Here is an 18,370-nt window from a genome sequence, read left to right as displayed (position 1 = left end):
CTCTGGTGGAATCACCATGCCTGACCTAAAGCTTTACTACAGAGCAATTGTGATAAAAACTGCATGGTACTGGTATAGAGACAGACAAGTGGACCAATGGAATAGAATTGAAGACCCAGAAATGAACCCACACACCTATGGTCACTTGATCTTCGACAAGGGAGCCAAAACCATCCAGTGGAAGAAAGACAGCATTTTCAACAATTGGTGCTGGCACAACTGGTTGTTATCATGTAGAAGAATGCGAATCGATCCATACTTATCTCCTTGTACTAAGGTCAAATCTAAGTGGATCAAGGAACTTCACATAAAACCAGAGACACTGAAACTTATAGAGGAGAAAGTGGGGAAAAGCCTTGAAGATATGGGCACAGGGGAAAAATTCCTGAACAGAACAGCAATGGCTTGTGCTGTAAGATCGAGAATTGACAAATGGGACCTAATGAAACTCCAAAGTTTCTGCAAGGCAAAAGACACTGTCTATAAGACAAAAAGACCACCAACAGACTGGGAAAGGATCTTTACCTATCCTAAATCAGATAGGGGACTAATATCCAACATATATAAAGAACTCAAGAAGGTGGACCTCAGAAAATCAAATAACCCCCTTAAAAAATGGGGCTCAGAACTGAACAAAGAATTCTCACCTGAGGAATACCGAATGGCAGAGAAGCACCTGAAAAAATGTTCAACATCCTTAATCATCAGGGAAATGCAAATCAAAACAACCCTGAGATTCCACCTCACACCAGTGAGAATGGCTAAGATCAAAAATTCAGGTGACAGCAGATGCTGGCGAGGATGTGGAGAAAGAGGAACACTCCTCCGTTGTTGGTGGGATTGCAGGCTTGTACAACCACTCTGGAAATCAGTCTGGCGGTTCCTCAGAAAATTGGACATAGTACTACCGGAGGATCCAGCAATACCTCTCCTGGGCATATATCCAGAAGAAGCCCCAACTGGTAAGAAGGACACATGCTCCACTATGTTCATAGCAGCCTTATTTATAATAGCCAGAAACTGGAAAGAACCCAGATGCCCCTCAACAGAGGAATGGATACAGAAAATGTGGTACATCTACACAATGGAGTACTACTCAGCTATTAAAAAGAATGAATTTATGAAATTCCTAGCCAAATGGATGGACCTGGAGAGCATCATCCTGAGTGAGGTAACACAATCACAAAGGAACTCACACAATATGTACTCACTGATAAGTGGATACTAGCCCAAAACCTAGGATACCCACGATATAAGATACAATTTCCTAAACACATGAAACTCAAGAAAAATGAAGACTGAAGTGTGGACACTATGCCCCTCCTTAGAAGTGGGAACAAAACACCCATGGAAGGAGTTACAGAAACAAAGTTTGGAGCTGAGATGAAAGGATGGACCATGTAGAGACTGCCATATCCAGGGATCCACCCCATAATCAGCATCCAAACGCTGACACCATTGCATATACTAGCAAGATTTTATCGAAAGGACCCAGATGTAGCTGTCTCTTGTGAGACTATGCCGGGGCCTAGCAAACACAGAAGTGGATGCTCACAGTCAGCTAATGGATGGATCACAGGGCTCCCAATGGAGGAGCTAGAGAAAGTACCCAAGGAGCTAAAGGGATCTTCAACCCTATAGGTGGAACAACATTATGAACTAACCAGTACCCCTGAGCTCTTGACTCTAGCTGCATATGTATCAAAAGATGGCCTAGTCGGCCATCACTGGAAAGAGAGGCCCATTGGACACGCAGACTTTGTGTGCCCCGGTACAGGGGAACGCCAGGGCCAAAGGGGGGGAGTGGGTGGGTAGGGGAGTGGGGGTGGGTGGGTAAGGGGGACTTTTGGTATAGCATTGGAAATGTAAATGAGCTAAATACCTAATAAAAAATGGAAAAAAAAACAAATAAAAAAAAAATAAAATAAAATAGGTTTGTATCACACACAAAAAAAAAAAAAAAAAAAAAAAAAAAGAAAGAGATCTGCAACCCTGTAGGTGCAACAACATTATGAACTAAGCAGTACCCCGGAGCTCTTGACTCTAGCTGCATATGTATTAAAAGATGGCCTAGTAGGCCATCACTGGAAAGAGAGGCCCATTGGACACGCAAACTTTATATGCCCCAATACAGGGGGATGCCAGGGCCAAAAAATGGGAATGGGTGGGTAGGGAAGTGGGGGGTAGGTTATGGGGGACTTTTGGGATAGCATTCTAAATGTAATTGTGGAAAATACGTAATAATATATATATATATATATATATATATATATATATATATATATATATATATGAAAGAAAGTAACTGCAAACAAAGCCTGCTGCTAAATTGGTGTGAGTATATGTGGTTGAGTAGGGTACATCCTAGACTGACAGGGGAATTTGGCAAGGTCCTCTATGGCGTGCTTTCTTTTGAGACACAAGAGTGAGGGGCTTGTATATTTTCCCTTTGTGATTCAGGGAGCTGCTGTAGCCAGGTAGTGTGTGGCAAGGGAATCCCTGTGTGGAGACATCGAGAGGCCATTACAGGAAACTGTGAAGCTGAGCCCTGGGATGTGTTGAAAATCCCAAGATACTGGAGATGCAGAGGTGTCAGATCCTGTCAAGGAGAGTTACATACAGAGAGTGACACCTGCCCAAGATGTTGTAGACAGCAAAGCTGGAAGGTGGAGCTATCTAAGCCCTTTAACATTGTACATGGAACTAAAGGATTTGGTTTTTGCCCTACTAGAGTTTGGTCTTGTTTTGCTCAAATATTTCCTCACTATATCTCTATTAGCACCCTTTGGAATGGTAATGTACAATCTGTGCCATTATATTTTGGAAGTATGAGATTTGTGTTTTATCATAGCAACAGAATAGTAACCAATACAGTTGGTGTACACAATGGACTCTTACAGCTATTGTGGTAGAATAGGTGAGAGATCAATTCCAAGCTGTAAGATGCTATTGAAAGACTTCTCATCTATGAGACTTGTAATTGTCATGACATGAAGTTGAGGGAAAGAGGGGTGGAAATCTATAAAACTCAGATAATGTGTGTGGCACTGTGGTTTGTCCATTCCATGATGGTGTGTACTGTCTTCAAGCAGAAAACTGTGCTCTTTTGAAGGAGTGGCAAATTCTTAGATGTTTGCTGTATGAGGGAATCTTTGTAGTTGAATAATAGACTTAGAGATATGTTGTTCAAGTTTTAAATCTAAAAGAGAGGTCCAGAGTCCCATATTCTTTTTTTGAGTGTGGTTCTAAATGAAGTCTAAGGAAGTATACAGAATTACAGTGACCATCAAATTTATTACTTCTTTGCTAGCAAAATGGATTGACATGGGATATTTTAGAAGCCTTCTGAGATTTGAGAATTATTCTAGGTGAGAGAAAGAGGCAAGTTGAGAGAGAGTTTTGCCTCATCTGCCGTAGACTGTACATTGCAGGAGAATTCTAGTCCATTGTTCTAGACACATAGTTCTACAGTAATGTAACTTATGGGACTGCACAATATGTACTCTGTAAACTGTTTCCTCTCCTGGGAAAACTATAAAGTGTCAGACTTTTAAGATTATATAGTAATGAAGTTTATTGCTATAAATTGATAACTTTAAAAGACTAACATCTGGCTATGTATTGCTGGGAAGACAACCATGAACATGATTTAACAATGCTTCTTTAAAGGGCAAGCATTGCAGTTACTCGTAGATCTGCATGCACTTAGCTTATATGTAAATATTTAATTACAAAGAAGACTTAATTGAAATAAGCCAAACTTCACACCCAGCTTGGGTTGAAAAGTCTGGAGACCAGCTGTTTTTCTATTCTGTCTGCCAGTCTGGAGAAGGAGATTGAAACTTAACTCCAAAAGGCAAAACTAGCAATCCTCTTCCTTAACACAGGAAACAAAATTTAACAAATAAACAAAGAGCAGAAGATTAATACAGAGTCATCAAGAGAAAAGTCTTGGTAGTCATTGTAGTGAGACTCAGAAGTACCCTACTCTGGCACTGCCAAACATTATTTTCTGAATTTTGATTACATGTATATTCCTGTTTGTGTATTTTCTAGGGATTCTTTTAGGTAGGGATTAGATAAACTCTTTAAAGCTCATATTAACCTAGGCAAACATTTTCCAGTAGGACTCCACTGATATCACCCTGGCTCTTGCTAGTAATCTCTTATCCATTCTAATCAAGGAAGCCTGACAAATTTACTGGGTTGAACTTCGGTAGAATAAAACTTTGATTTGTCATTGAGAACTTCGGAAGAGCAATAGATATTCTTCACATCCCTCAAGGAGAAAAAAAAAAAAAAACTTACAAAAGCATTCACCTGTTGGAGAAAATTCAGCTGACCCCTCTACAATAGATATTATCATTATTTTGACTATTTTTTCATATTTTTTCACATTTTTCTATTACTTTATTTGTTTATTCAAATTTATGTTATTCATTGCTCCTCCCCAACTCTGCCAGAGTAATGCCCACATTTTTTCCTCTGATATAACAGCAGAAATAACTCTATACCTGTCCAGTGAATGAGTCAACATGCTAGAGTTACGATCTAGATATTTCTTTCGAAAGTGTATAATTCATGAGTTGTTTTTAATGCTTATATTGTACCAACAGTAATCAAAATTTTGTTGTTTTCCAAAAATATTTTCAGTTGCATGTCCAGATTTCAGACATCTGCTTTAGCATCAACATTACAGTGACGATTTTCATTATTTTCAAATGTGAATTACTGAGTTCTCCGTTGACTCCTGTAATCAGAAAACTTAGCCTTATATCAAACATCCAGCCATGTTTTTTGTTTTTTGTTTTTGTTTTTCCAAGACAGGGTTTCTCTGTATAGCCCTGGCTGTCCTGGAACTCACTTTGTAGACCAGGCTGGCCTCAAACTCAGAAATGCACCTGCCTCTGCCACCCAAGTGCTAGGATTACAGGTGTGTGCCATCACCGCCCGGCCAGCCATGTTTTTAATGAGAACCAGAATAAACTGTTACAAGTAGAATTGTCTTAGCCCAGAGTTGATGGGGAGAATATACTGGACAAGTTTTTTCTTTTGTTTCCTGTATATTTTATGAGAGAGTGCAGGAAAGGATCCAGAGACAGTAACGTTATGAGCTGGGGTCTTGAAATATTAGGTCACAATGATGGTCATTTCAGGGTCAGAGAAGAAAACATTCTATTGTGATGTATCATTGCTGTTACATCTGCAAGAAGCAGATGTAATATGCATCTGTATCTTTCCCTAGATCATCCGGCATTACTCATTATGCAAAGTAGGTACCCGGGTTAAATGGAACACATGTCTATTCCAGGATGACATGTTTCTGTTATTTCTGCGTTGCCTATGAATTTTCTTTGGTTTTGCTCAGTCGAGGCATGTTAAGAATCAGAATGTTAATGCAAATGAAGATTGCTTAAGAAAGGATAAACAATCTAGTCATGTGTTCTGGCGTAATGAAATTCTCAGTAAGAAAGTTTAGTAACTGCAACTTAGTAAATTTAGTAACCTGTGGCTGACATCCCACGATAGCTATGATATAGCATATCAAAGTTTACAAACACATGAAACTTCAGTCAGGGTACATGACGTAAAATCTCACTGAAAGAACTCATTTATCCTGTAGTGACATTTCCAAATTTTTACCACAGCCTAGAGTTCTAGGACAAAAAACTATGTAGGTATTTAGGTTGTTGCCCAAAGCTTGGATTTTGTTCAATTCCAGGCCAAACTTGTCTGATATTCTAAGAATTGCTATGTTTCTTGACATGTTGTCTTCATCTGTAGAATGGCTTGACATGGCTATGAAAACCACAGATTCTAGGGGCCATCTCTACAAACCTACTCAATCAGTGTCTCTAATGTAAAAAAAAAAAAAAAAGACCTCATTTTGTTGTAAATTTATCTCAGTAGAAAATAAAAACAAAATAAGTCTCCATTTTCAAGGATTTTCCAAAATATTCTCATGAATTCTACTGTTAGAAAACCACTGGGTCTCATTAAAGCTAAGTGTGCTTTCTTCCTCTCTCTCTCTCTCTCTCTCTCTCTCTCTCTCTCTCTCTCTCTCCTCTCTCTCCTCTCTCCCTCCCTCCCTCTCTCTTTCTTCCTTTCTTCCTTTCCTCTCTTCCTCTCTCTTTCTCTCCTTCTCTCTCTCTTTCTTTCTTTCTTTCTCTCTCTCTCTCTCTCTCTCTCTCTCTCTCTCTCTCTCTCCCTCTCTCTTTCTTTCTTTCTTAATAGACTTTAAATAGAAATTGAGTTTCAAACAGTCACCTTTAAAATGATTTCATGGATCAGCAGTAGCCTTGCAAACTACTTTTGGCTCACCAGAAATGATGCTAATAAACATTGCTCCACAGTTAACCTTTAGAGACATCAGTGTTGAGTTATGTACTAGTCACAAGATGAAGGCTTATTTTTAGGTGCAGATGGAGGGTGATTTGTCTGCACGTGCATGTGGAGAAAAGAATTCAGTGGAGGACCATGCAGTACCATCATTCTTTCTTATCCCAGGTCAAATGTTCCTGCAACTCTGGGACTAAGAGGAAACTTTTCTTTCTGCTTTGTGAAATATTTTAAGAAATGATGAAGTTTAACATTTCAGAAGGATAGATGGTCAGCACACACATGCTTTTCTCTTTTTGTTTTCTTGTTTTCATTCATTTATTTATTATCAATTTTTTTTATATCTGTTGAACAAAGATACAAAAACTCCCATCTATAAACTTTCAGCTAGGTATGGAGGCATGGGTCTATGATCTCAACTGTTCACCAACCTAAATCAGGAGGGCCACAAGTTCAAGGCCATCTGGACTATATAATGAGATCTTGTTTCAAAAATAACATAAAAGGGCTGGGGATACAGGCGAATGATAATGCATCTGTCCTGCATGTGTAAGGCCCTAGATTTAAGCCTTCATATCACAAGAGACAAATAAAAGCAAAACTTAAAACAAGAATATACAAAAATAGAAAACATCATTACCACCATCTCTATCAAAGCATCCATGCTATCAAACATCAATGTTGACTTCATTCTTCATGGGTAGAGTCACTTTAACTGACCTATAACTTGTAAACAAAACATACATATTCAATGTCACTATATGACCAATATTGATAGTAAGAAGCAGGACCTTGGGAGATAGGAGGTTGGGGGGACCCTCCAGAATGCACCAGAGACCTGGGAGGTGAGAGATTCTCAGGACTCAAAGGGAGGGACCTTAGATGAAATGCCTGACAGTAGGGAGAGGGAACTTATAGAGCCCAGCAGGAATACAGGACATCAAGTGAGGAATGGAGTTGCCATCCTACAGTCATATTTCTGACCCATAATTGTTCCTGTCTGAAAGAACTTCAGAGATGGAAATGGAGAGGAGCCTGAGGAAAAGGAGGTTCAGCAACAGGCCCAAAGTGAGATCCAGTTCGGAGGTGGCGGGGGGAAGGCCTGACACTACTACTAAGACTATGGAGTGCTCACAAAAAGGGCCCTATCATGACTGTCCTCTGAAAGACCCAACAAGCAGCTGAAAGACTCAGACGCAGATATTTGCACCCAACCAATAGACAGAAGCAGCTCACCCCTGTTGTTGAATTAGGGAAGGCTGAAAGAAGCTGAGGAGAAGGGCGATTCGGTAGGAGGACCAGCAGTCTCAATTAAGCTAGACCCCTGAGATCTCTCAAACACTGGACCACCAAACAGGAAGCATACACCAGCTTATAACACACCAGCCCCAACACATATACAGTAGAGGACTGCTAGGTCTGTGTTCATTCAGAGATGGCGCACCTAACACTCAAGAGACTGGAGGCCCCAGGGCGTTTAGAGGTCAGGTGGGGCTGGGGGTGGGGACATCCAAGTGGAGAAGGGGGTGGGGAAAAGGAGGTATGGTATGTGCAGCAGTCGGAGGGTGGATGGGGAGCAGCAGGGAATAAAATATGGAGTGTAAAAAAATAAATTAATAAGAAAATTTAGAATTTAAAAACATTTGAAAATGAAAGATGATTCCTCTTTCTTGCTTTCTGACCTGGTATTCCCTTTTTTAAAAATGAAATGCTGGTAGAGAAAAGAATTAGGGATGGAAGAGGCTATGTTGATATCTCATTTTCTTACCATAAAACAAAGAGTATGAGTCCATTGTTCTTGAGAAACAGGGAAACCAGCGTTGCTTCATTGTTACCTGGCATCTTAGATAGGAGTTTATTGCTGTGAAGAGACACCATGGCCATAGAAACTCTTATAAAGGCAAACATTAAATTGAGGCTGGATTACAGTTTCAAAGGTTCAGTCCATTATCATCATGGCAGGAAGTGTGGCAGCCTGGAGGCAGACATGGTGCTGGGGAAGGAGATGGGAGGTATGTCTTGATCCAAAGGCAGCCAGAAGGAATCTCTTCCACACAGGGCAGAACTTGAGCACTAGGAGACCTCAAAGCCCATCCCCACAGCAACACACTTCCTCCAACAAGGCTACTCCTACTCCAACAAGGCCACACCCCATTGGCCTCTCCTCATGGGCCAAGCATTCAAACACATGAGTTTATGGGAACAAACCTATGTAAACCATCACTGCTGGGAATTATAGGAATGAACTGAGATTTCCCCAGCTTATAGCCATGTTTCAGGTATACTAAAGTTCATACACGCTTTTTGTATCTATACAGCAATGATTGAAAAAAATGGTGTTCATAATATTAACAAATATTTATATTGGTGGAAAGTGGAAACTAAACAGGATTGATATAACTCTCTTAAAATTTAATTTAATTATTGTTTTGTGTGCAGGTATGTGCACATAGTATATGTGTGTATGAAAGGATAGGTGTGTGCATGCCATGGCATGAGTGTGTAGGGGTCTAAAGAGTGGGCTCTCTCCTTTCACTGAGGGTTCTAGGTAATGAATGTAGGGAATCACACTCGAGTGGTAAGTGATTTTACCTGGTGTGATGTCTTCCAGGCTTGACTTTACTCTTTGATTGTGATGTATGGTTTCACAAACATTTTCTGTCTCAGACCTTAATCATTCTGGATGAGAGTCTTCAGAAATAAACCTATAAAGACAAATTTTTCTAACCACCTCACCATCTTTCTTTTAATAAAAACCATATTCTCCTCCAGAAATACAGCAACCTGAGTTAGTTATAGGGGAATTACTCATGTTCTAGAGTTCACCTTGACCATGTTATCATTTCCCCTCAGTTTCTGTACCTCAGCTCATAATGTCAGTAATAACTGTTATCTGGGGCTTAAATGGACTCCTAAGCATCTGGGGAAAATAATATTGAACACTAAATATAATTGCACACTCTTCAGATGTAGTAAGATGTCTTCTGTGTCTTTGTACAGAAAGACTTCTTCAAAGTCAGAAGAAGCTAGGTTTGGACTCTGTACGACTTTAGTGGTAACCGATTTGCTCTCACAGAATCTTAGAGTCCCATGAATTAAATACAATGTCAGAGTTAGCCTGCTCAGAACTGAGCCTATCATAGTGCCATCATTCTGTATCACTTCTTGTTTTTATTCTAACACCAAGATGTTTAATTATTTCAGCAGGTATAATATTTGCTCTTTTATCACAATATGGAGAGTGTGGCCTTTATTTGACCAACGTGTGGCATAAACACCCAGGCTTTTATATACATAGATAAAAAAGCTAGCATTTTATTTCACAAGAGATGTTTCACTGAAAGGTTATTTGTCTCAAACAATAAACATGTATTGGCATGCGATTAATAATATGAGTGGCACAGAGGGGATAAAGGACACTATAACGATCTTGAATTACAAAACATCATGTTCATAAAACAACGGAGATGCCTTGGACTGTTTTGTGGATGGAATGTGGAAGCATTTGGCACTTTAGGTTGGAAAACTTGACTTGAAGGTTTAGTGTGTGTGTGTGTGTGTGTGTGTGTGTGTGTGTGTGTTGTAAACTCAGCTGTGATTGGAAGAGATCAGCACCATTGAGGTAAACTCTTATGTGCTTCCTTGGGACAATCAGAAAGTATTTCCTCAGAGTCAGCACACAGGAGCTGTGGTCCAGCAAACCAATATTACATCTCAGGCTGGCAGCAGGACTTGACAACTTGTAAGAGTCATCCATATGGTATTAGTTTTGAAAGGATGAAAGCTGCAATATTAGAGACATCATAAAAAGCTACAGAGGACTGGTACAGTGTGGCGGGGTCTGTGTCCCCGAGGCAAATCCAGAAGAGTCCATTGGTAAAGGGGCGGGGCGGGCTCAGGTGCAATGGAGACCCAAGAATATTAGAGATGATAAGACTGCAGGACACCCACCAAGTACAGTGGCAGATGTAAATTAAATCTAGCTTAATTTGAACAAATGAGCTGTGTGTGGTGCAGGTACCAGAACCAGAATAATGCACTACTCAAGGTTTTTTTTCTTTTCTTTTCTCCACGCCCACTTCTTCCTTAGGTTAGGAAAGCTTTCTCTGCACACACAGCAAGAGCATAAAGAAAAACCTTCCAAGAAGCAGAGTGGACACTCACTCTCTGTAAGGGCTGGGAGAGGGAGGTTCTAATGTCCTTGAAGTGTCTTCTTTCCCTAATTTAGGTTAAGTTTAAAGAAAGACAGAATGGCTGATTAGGTCACTACTGTGTAAACTTGTCCTGATCTGGTCTTGAACTTGATTCAGTCCATTAGCAAGGGTCTCTATTGGCAAAAACTTACACGTACTTGTTTTAAGCTACCAGATTGTATTGGATGGTTTTGTGCATCAACCTGACACAAGCTAGACTCACCAGAGAGAAAGGAGCCTCAGATGAGAACAGGCCTCTATGAGATCCAGCTGTAAGGCATTTTTCTCAATTAGTGATTGCAATGGCTATTCTCAGTGGTCTACTTGTCTACATCCGGAATGAGCTACAATCTAGAAATGGAGCGCAGCGCACACCTGTGATCCTTATCTTGAGGCTGGAAGATGCAGGCTTTTGATACAGATCTTGAAATGGGATGACAGAAACTTTTGATCTGGGTCTTGAGGCATAGTGACCGTGAAAAGCTTAAGCACAGACAAGGTAGTACACACGTTGAATCCAAGGAAACAGAGGGAAGCAGATCTCTGAGCTCAAGCCAAGCTTGGGACAGAGCAAGTTTCAAGTAAAGAAAAGCTTAGGTCCAGTGACACAGTTTTAATCTGGGCCATACCTTCTTCTGGAGGCCTGCATGAAGACAATGGTAAAAGGAAGGACTTGGGCTTCTTTGTCTGCTTATACTTACTTTGCAAGCACATCTGTTGAAATCTATTTCTTCACGAATCCAGCTTATACAGAAGAACAACTAAAACACCCAGCCTCATGGGCCTGAGCAACTACTAACTAGATTCTTGGTCTTCTCAAGCACAGCTGCCCATTGTTGGGTTAGTTGCATACTGTAAGTCCAATAATTTCCCTTAATATATAGAGACATTCCATACGTTTTGTGACACTAGAGAACACCTATTAATACAGAAGCTGGTACCTGGAGTGGATCTAGAGAAACGGAAGGATACAAACGAATCTTTTACGTATCTGGAATTGGCTTAGTAATTTTCCAGGACCTTCTAACCCACCAGCACCTTCAGCTACTGAAAGCTCTTCAGTCACTCTTTCTTCTGGGAGCTCAGATATTCTCTTGAAGGCCCACGGTGGAAACTATCTTTCAAACTTAAAGAAATAAATACCTTCGATTACCTTGATCTATCATTTGGGACTGGCCATGGATTAGGTGACCCTGCATACGAAACTTTCTACAGTTTGGGGGAAATAAGGAAAATGACTTTGCAGGCTGTTTGCTTTTAGTATCTCTGGATAAATTGATAAAGGAAAGGAATGAGTGGCACGATGATAAAATTGATGAGCTCCAGATTTCAATGAATAATCTAGAGGTTGCTAAGTGTGTCCTTAAAGAGAATCTCCTCTCCAGCATCCAGAGAGCTCAAGTTGCAAGAAATCAAGCAGAAGCACATTATAAGACTGGCTGAACTACAGGAAAAATTCAAATGTCATCCTCATAGGATGTGGGCTTGTGGTCCTAGATTCTATAAGCAGGATGAGCAAGCCATGGGAAGCAAGCCAGTAAGCATCACCCTTCCATGCCTCTGCATCAGCTCCTGTCCCCAAGTTCTAGACCTGCTTGAGTTCCTATCGTGCCTTCCTCCAGTGATGGACTATGATCTGGAAATGGAAGCCTAATAAATCCTTTCCTCCCCAACTTGCTTTTTGGTTGTGGTGTTTCATCACAGCAATAGAAACCTGGATAAGACACAGGCTTTTACCTCTGATCATCAGGAGGGTGAGGAAGCAGCCATCCATCCTGGACGTTCCTCATCTTTATTACATAGTCATGGCTTCTCTCTTACTAATGGACTCTTCTGTGATGTACATTTACAGTATTTAACAGTGACAAGGAAATCATCAATTTCCCTAATGCCTATTTTACAGCAATGTAACTTTAAGTTTTTCAAAGGTTTCTTTTAATGATGGGGTTTAAATGCTTTACCCTCCCTTTTAGCCCACCACCTATCAGAGGTAGTGGGAAAGAAAGGATATGGGGTAAGTGGACGTGTTTAGAAATGGTTCTTTCGAGCAGATCCCACCTACTTTGTCAGAAAATCAGCAGTTTGGTTCACAGGTCAGCAGCAGCAGCTTGATCACCTTGAAAACACTTCACAGGTACACCAGCAGTCCAGTTCAGTAGGGTAGGGAAAGCAAACACAAATCAACAGCAGTGGCACAACCTATCAGGGAGAGCCAGGCCTCAGGCAAGTCAGCAAGAGGCAGCATGAGAGACCAGGGCCAACAGGAATGCCAGGAGAGGTTCTCTGCTATGGCTCTCTCAAAGAAGCTAAGATCAGTAAAATTGAGAGACCAAGGAGTGTTTAGATATGCAAACAAGCCAAGGAAGCCTAGCTCAGCCTCCATCACTGTCCGTGGAGTTCTATTCATACTCCCTCCAAACATCACATGTCCTCCACGAGGTTTGCTTCAGCACGTGTCTTGCCTTAGCATTTGTTTTGCCTCAGCACATGACTATCTCAGCCGACATCATCCTGCCAATTGGCCTGAGTCGGAGGAGGCAGCAAAACAAGGAAGCACACCGGCAGAAGCTTTTTTTTCTCTATGGAGTCCTGACAAATGGAGCTCGACTATGCAGTGCAAGGCGGATCAATACATGTATGTCATCAGTGAAGAATCCTTCATCACGTGTCCTTTCACAAGCTTGCTCTGGCAGAGCATCCTTTCACCTGTGTCTGCTTCAGGGAAACAGACATGTGTTCCTTCATGTGTTTATCCTAGCAAGGCACCAGTCAACCAACTGACTTTCCAAAGAGCCCTCAAGTTCCCACTTCACAAGTTTTATTTTCTTTCCCATCTGCTTCCTTTAGTATGGTGGGGGTGGGGGACTGCCATGTTTTTTTAATTTCTTTTGGTAAGAATTATAGAAGAACAAATAGTCTCACTCTTTGTCCATTGGTAAGAATTATAGAAGAACAAATAGTCTCACTCTTTGCCCATTATAGGAGCTCCTTCACTCCCATATCACATTGCAAGGATACGTGGCCAAGCTTTATGAAACCAGAGGCTCTTCAATGAGTGAGCCCCAGGTTCAGAGCATTAAGCTACAGGATTTAAATTTACAGGATTTAAATTTGCTGGATTTTGGTTTTGCTTAAATTTGAGTGTTACTATGCCCCCAGTTATTCCCCTTGAAATACTAAACTATGTAGCTTAGTTGTGTGTGTGTGTGTGTGTGTGTGTGTTTACAGGACTCAAAGTTTGGGAATTTGGATTTTTTAAGGGGAACTTGGACTTTTAAAGACTATGAGACTTAAAAGTTGGACTATGTTTTATAATAGGATATTAACATGTGATTTTGGGTGGGTGTCTTCTATTCCTGCACAAACATCATGACCAAGAAGCAAGTTGTGGAAGAAAGGGCTTATTCATCTTACACTTGCTTACTGCTGTTCATCACCAAAGGAAGTTAGGACTGAAACTAAAACAGGTCAGGAAGCAGGAGCTGATGCAGAGGCCATGGAAGTATGGTACTTGCTGGCTTGCTTCCTCTGCCTTGCTCAGCTTGTTTTCTTATAGTACCCAAGGCTACCAGCCCAGGGATGGCACCACACACAATGGACCGCCCCCCCCCATCACTAATTGAGAAAATGCCTTACAGTTGGATCTCATGGATGCATTTCCTCAACTGAAGCTCCTTTCTCTGTGATAACTCCAGCCTATGTCAAGTTGACACACAAAACTAGCCAGTACAGTGGGGTAAGGAATAGAAGATTATGGTTTGAAAATGATGAGTTTGTGTGTTGAGTTGAGGAGGGTGAGGTTAACTTCACCCCTGGTCAACATAACACAACCTTGAGTCACTTGAGTGAGGAGTCTCAACTGAGAAGATTGCTCCGAAGAGGTCGGCCTGTGGGCATGTCAGGGGGTTGTCTTGATTGTTAGTTGTTTAGCAGGGCCTAACCCAGTGTGAGCTGGACAATTTCCTGGGCAGGTAGTCCTGGGCTATAGAGAATATGCTAGTTAAATATGATCCAGCAAGCAGATTCCTCAATAGTTTCTGCTTTATGCTTCTGCTCTTATTTCCTTTAATGATGGATTGTAATCTGTAAGTGGAATAAACCCTTTTGTTGAACAGGAGGCTTCTCTGATGATGGCTGAGCAAGAACTGATCTATGGGTATAATAGAATGCCAACAGGAGTAATTTTATTCCCATGTTCCTTTAGAAGAACAAATGGATTCACCAAATAATTGGGCAGACAAAGCCTAAACTAGACATCTCTCGCCATCCTACTAGTGGTACTTGGTACTGAAGGGTGAGCTGCATGCAATGAGGGGAGAAAGCTAAGCATCAAGCTAGTTCCAAACCCTGTGATCTATAATGGTGACCTGTCTGCATGATGTGCTGGTGGCAGAGTGGCACTGAAGTTGTATCCAATCCACCACACGATAATTGGATCTAAGGCCCATTCCATGAGATGGAACCCATACTTGACACTGCTTGGGTGGCCAAGAACCTAATACTAGATGGACCATGAACCTAGGGAAAACCACAATTCTATTCTACTAAATAAAATAAGCCAGTTTTATCCCAGAGCTGCCTTTTGTCAGAACGTTGTGATCAAAGCAAGAGACAGACAACTGTAATAGTGGCCCACTCTTTTCTGAACTTGCCTTGGTCCTTGAGTCCAAGGCCTGAACATGCCATCTTGATACTGGAATGTGAAAAGTTTCTGGTCCTGCATTCCAATGTGGTCCTGTTTCCCAATATGACCCATGTAACTGTGGTTTGAATGACTATATTGTTTTGACAAACAGTATATTTATCTCAGTCTTTAGTTTTGGAAAAAATGTGACTTAAATGCTTAGTTCTTTACACACATGATTTTTCTAAACCACTTTGCTCCCTGTGTCTCTTGTACCAGAACATCAGAGGAACTCTCTTGTTTATCTTACCTGATGCCTTTGCTCTCCATTAAGAACACTGATGACTTTATAACGGTGTACCAAGTTAGCAAAGGCTATCTATCATTCTATGTCAGTTACACCCAGATGCTAGAAATATGAGTTACTGAGAAGTTATGAATGTGGGTGAAAACAGGCAATCAAATAAATTAAAGCTTCCATGGGAAAAAAAAAAAACTCCTAGAAAAGCTTTAGTGTGGAGATCAGTGTATAACCTCCAGGAGCTCAGAGTATTGGTTTTTCTTAAAGGAACAGCTAGTTTTTGTCTGGGGGGGGGTGTGGGGGGCGGTGGAGGGGAAGGTTGGCTCACAATGTGGTTTTATGAAAAAAAAAAAGTCTTTAAACTCCAGGGAATTTTCTGTGTTTAAATTTTATGTAGATGGCAACTTGGATCCTTATACGAACCCTAATTATGAAATACAGTTAGTTTATGGAAAACGAAGGCTTTCACATTAAATCCAACGAACATATGGGAGTACATGTGATTAGCATCTGTGTTAATTCTGGCCAATAGTGGGAAGTCTGGGGAGATGGCTCAGCAGGTAGAGCTCTCACTGCAGAAGTGTGAAGACTTAATGTTCACATCCCCAAAACCTAGTAAAAGGTGTGTGAACATGACAGCCTACCTATAATCCCCAGTCTGTGGAAAGGGGACACAAGACAGACTAGCCAAAATGATGAGCTCTAGATTTAGCAAGAGACTCTGTCTCAGTGTATAAGGTAGAATTCAATAGAGGAAGACACCTGACATCAACCTTAGGCCTCCACATGCAGGCACAGATATGTGCATTTGTACAAACGTGAGCATGCACACACACACACACACACACACCATGCACACAATACACATTTATATATACAATACAATAAAATAAGTATTCTGTATGAAGATCCAGCATTATTTTCATAGCACTTTAGTTCTGAATTTTGGGAGTAAATATATGTTTTCTAGTCAGGAAGAGGGGTGTGTTATCTGCTTCTCATTGGACTTAAGTTACACAATGCTCTGTTCCTTTCTGTAGTGATGGTAACTATGGTACAAGGTACCTAAGTTCATAAAGATATGATTTTTTTTATTATGCACACAGCTTGCCACCTTCTAATGCACAGAATAAACTGTGATTGAGAAAGAAATTAAAAACAACCTCATCTCCGCATGTGTATTTTACATTTCCCACCTCTGTGGTATCTTTGTCTTCATGAATCTTTCATTGCCTCAAAAGTTGGGTAATAGTGTTGGGTGTATCAGGATTGAAGATTTTCTAGGAGAGATGCCTGTAATCATCTGATGGGCTGAATGCAATTGCTATGCAGGATGTAATTCCCATACAACACTCCATAGGGAAACCGGAGCAAGGGTAAAACAGACTCTCTGCAGCGTGGGTACCACTTAGCCATGATTGCACAGTTCTTGGATGGTGCACCCTGGAATCCAAGAACTGTGATGTGAATAGCAAGCCTCGAGGGCAAGGCTTAGGAAGCAAGGGACTTGATATACGGCTCTCTCTACGTCTCTTGACGTGATTGAGATCACACTGTTGAGCCGTCCTCCGCTCTTTCTAAGAAGAGATGAGACAGGAAATGACTTTCCAAGTCTCACCTCAAGCAATCAATTCAAATGCTTTCCTGAATATTTCAGGCTTTGATGGTTTTCGGGAGTTTTCTCTGCTCTCAGCGAGAGCTCCTTGCCTTGTCTTTAGGAAGAGACAATTTACCTCCTTTGCAAGATACTTCCCCTCCCCCTCCCAGTTCATCTTTCCTATTGCAGAGGAAGAACCAAGTTAAACAAATTTGTTATACTATTCATATTACCTATTTCATAACTGATAATTACTACTTTTTACTAAGCCATTGTTCTAAGACTTCCTAATTTTTTAAATGTATGAGTTGCCATGACTTACTATAACAGTATTTATTTATTTTGAGAAAAATAGCTTTAGATTCTCTACATAGCTAAGTGTACTTGAGCTACTGATCTTTCTGCCTCCACTTCCTAAATGGTCCTCTTATAGGCCCACACTCGACTGCCTTGTTTGTTAAACTACTCCTGTTTTTTAAAAAGTTGCAGCTTGAAAATACTGTAATTTTTTTTTTTTGCTTTGTGAATTCACGAAGATTGGTAGCTCTGTGTTTCATTTTCTCCCAATCTAATCTTTCTCTTATACTTGAGAGAGTGATGCTGTTGGTAGCCGCATATCAGAAATTTTGGCTCAAACCACTTATAAACTGGTGACTCTGAGATAGTCTCATACCTTCCTAAATCTCACTGGCCTCCCTGTGAAGTACAGGTGATAATTATATCTCATGGAGTCACATGAGTATTGAATATAACAGTGCTTATATATGGATTAGAGAGAGAGAAAGAGAGAGAGAGAGAGGGAGAGAGAGAGAGAGCTCATTGGTTAAGGTCAGAGGACTTGAGTTTAGCACTCATATCACATAATTCTCAATTGCCTGTAACTCCAACTTGAGGAATATTTGACACCTCTGGGCTTTGAAGCATCTGCACTTATGTGCACATAACCATCTCCCATACATATAACTGCAGGAAATAAAAAAGGAATTTGAAAAATGTGCACAAAGTTCATGACCTATTGCATGTGTTAAATATTCACTTGATGTGATTATTACCATTTCCTTAAAGTTATTTTAGTGTAATTTATATATTGTGGCTCATATTTCCTTGACAATATAACATGTTAGAGTGATTGACGCTCAGTCATACCATCATGCAACCACATTCTTATTTTCTAGTTATTTTCCTCTATTTTCTCCTTCTGAACAGTGTTTAATATTAAGAGGTATATTAAGAAGAATTTTAGATGCTCTCATCTCTGGAAACATTGTGGTGACCCCAGTCTCAATGCCCATATATAAGTTAAATAAGATTTCATT

The sequence above is a fragment of the Mus musculus genome, chromosome 12 (assembly GCF_000001635.26).
Source record: "Mus musculus strain C57BL/6J chromosome 12, GRCm38.p6 C57BL/6J".
Classification (NCBI taxonomy): Eukaryota; Metazoa; Chordata; class Mammalia; order Rodentia; family Muridae; genus Mus; species Mus musculus.
Note: the sequence above shows the minus strand (reverse complement) of the source record.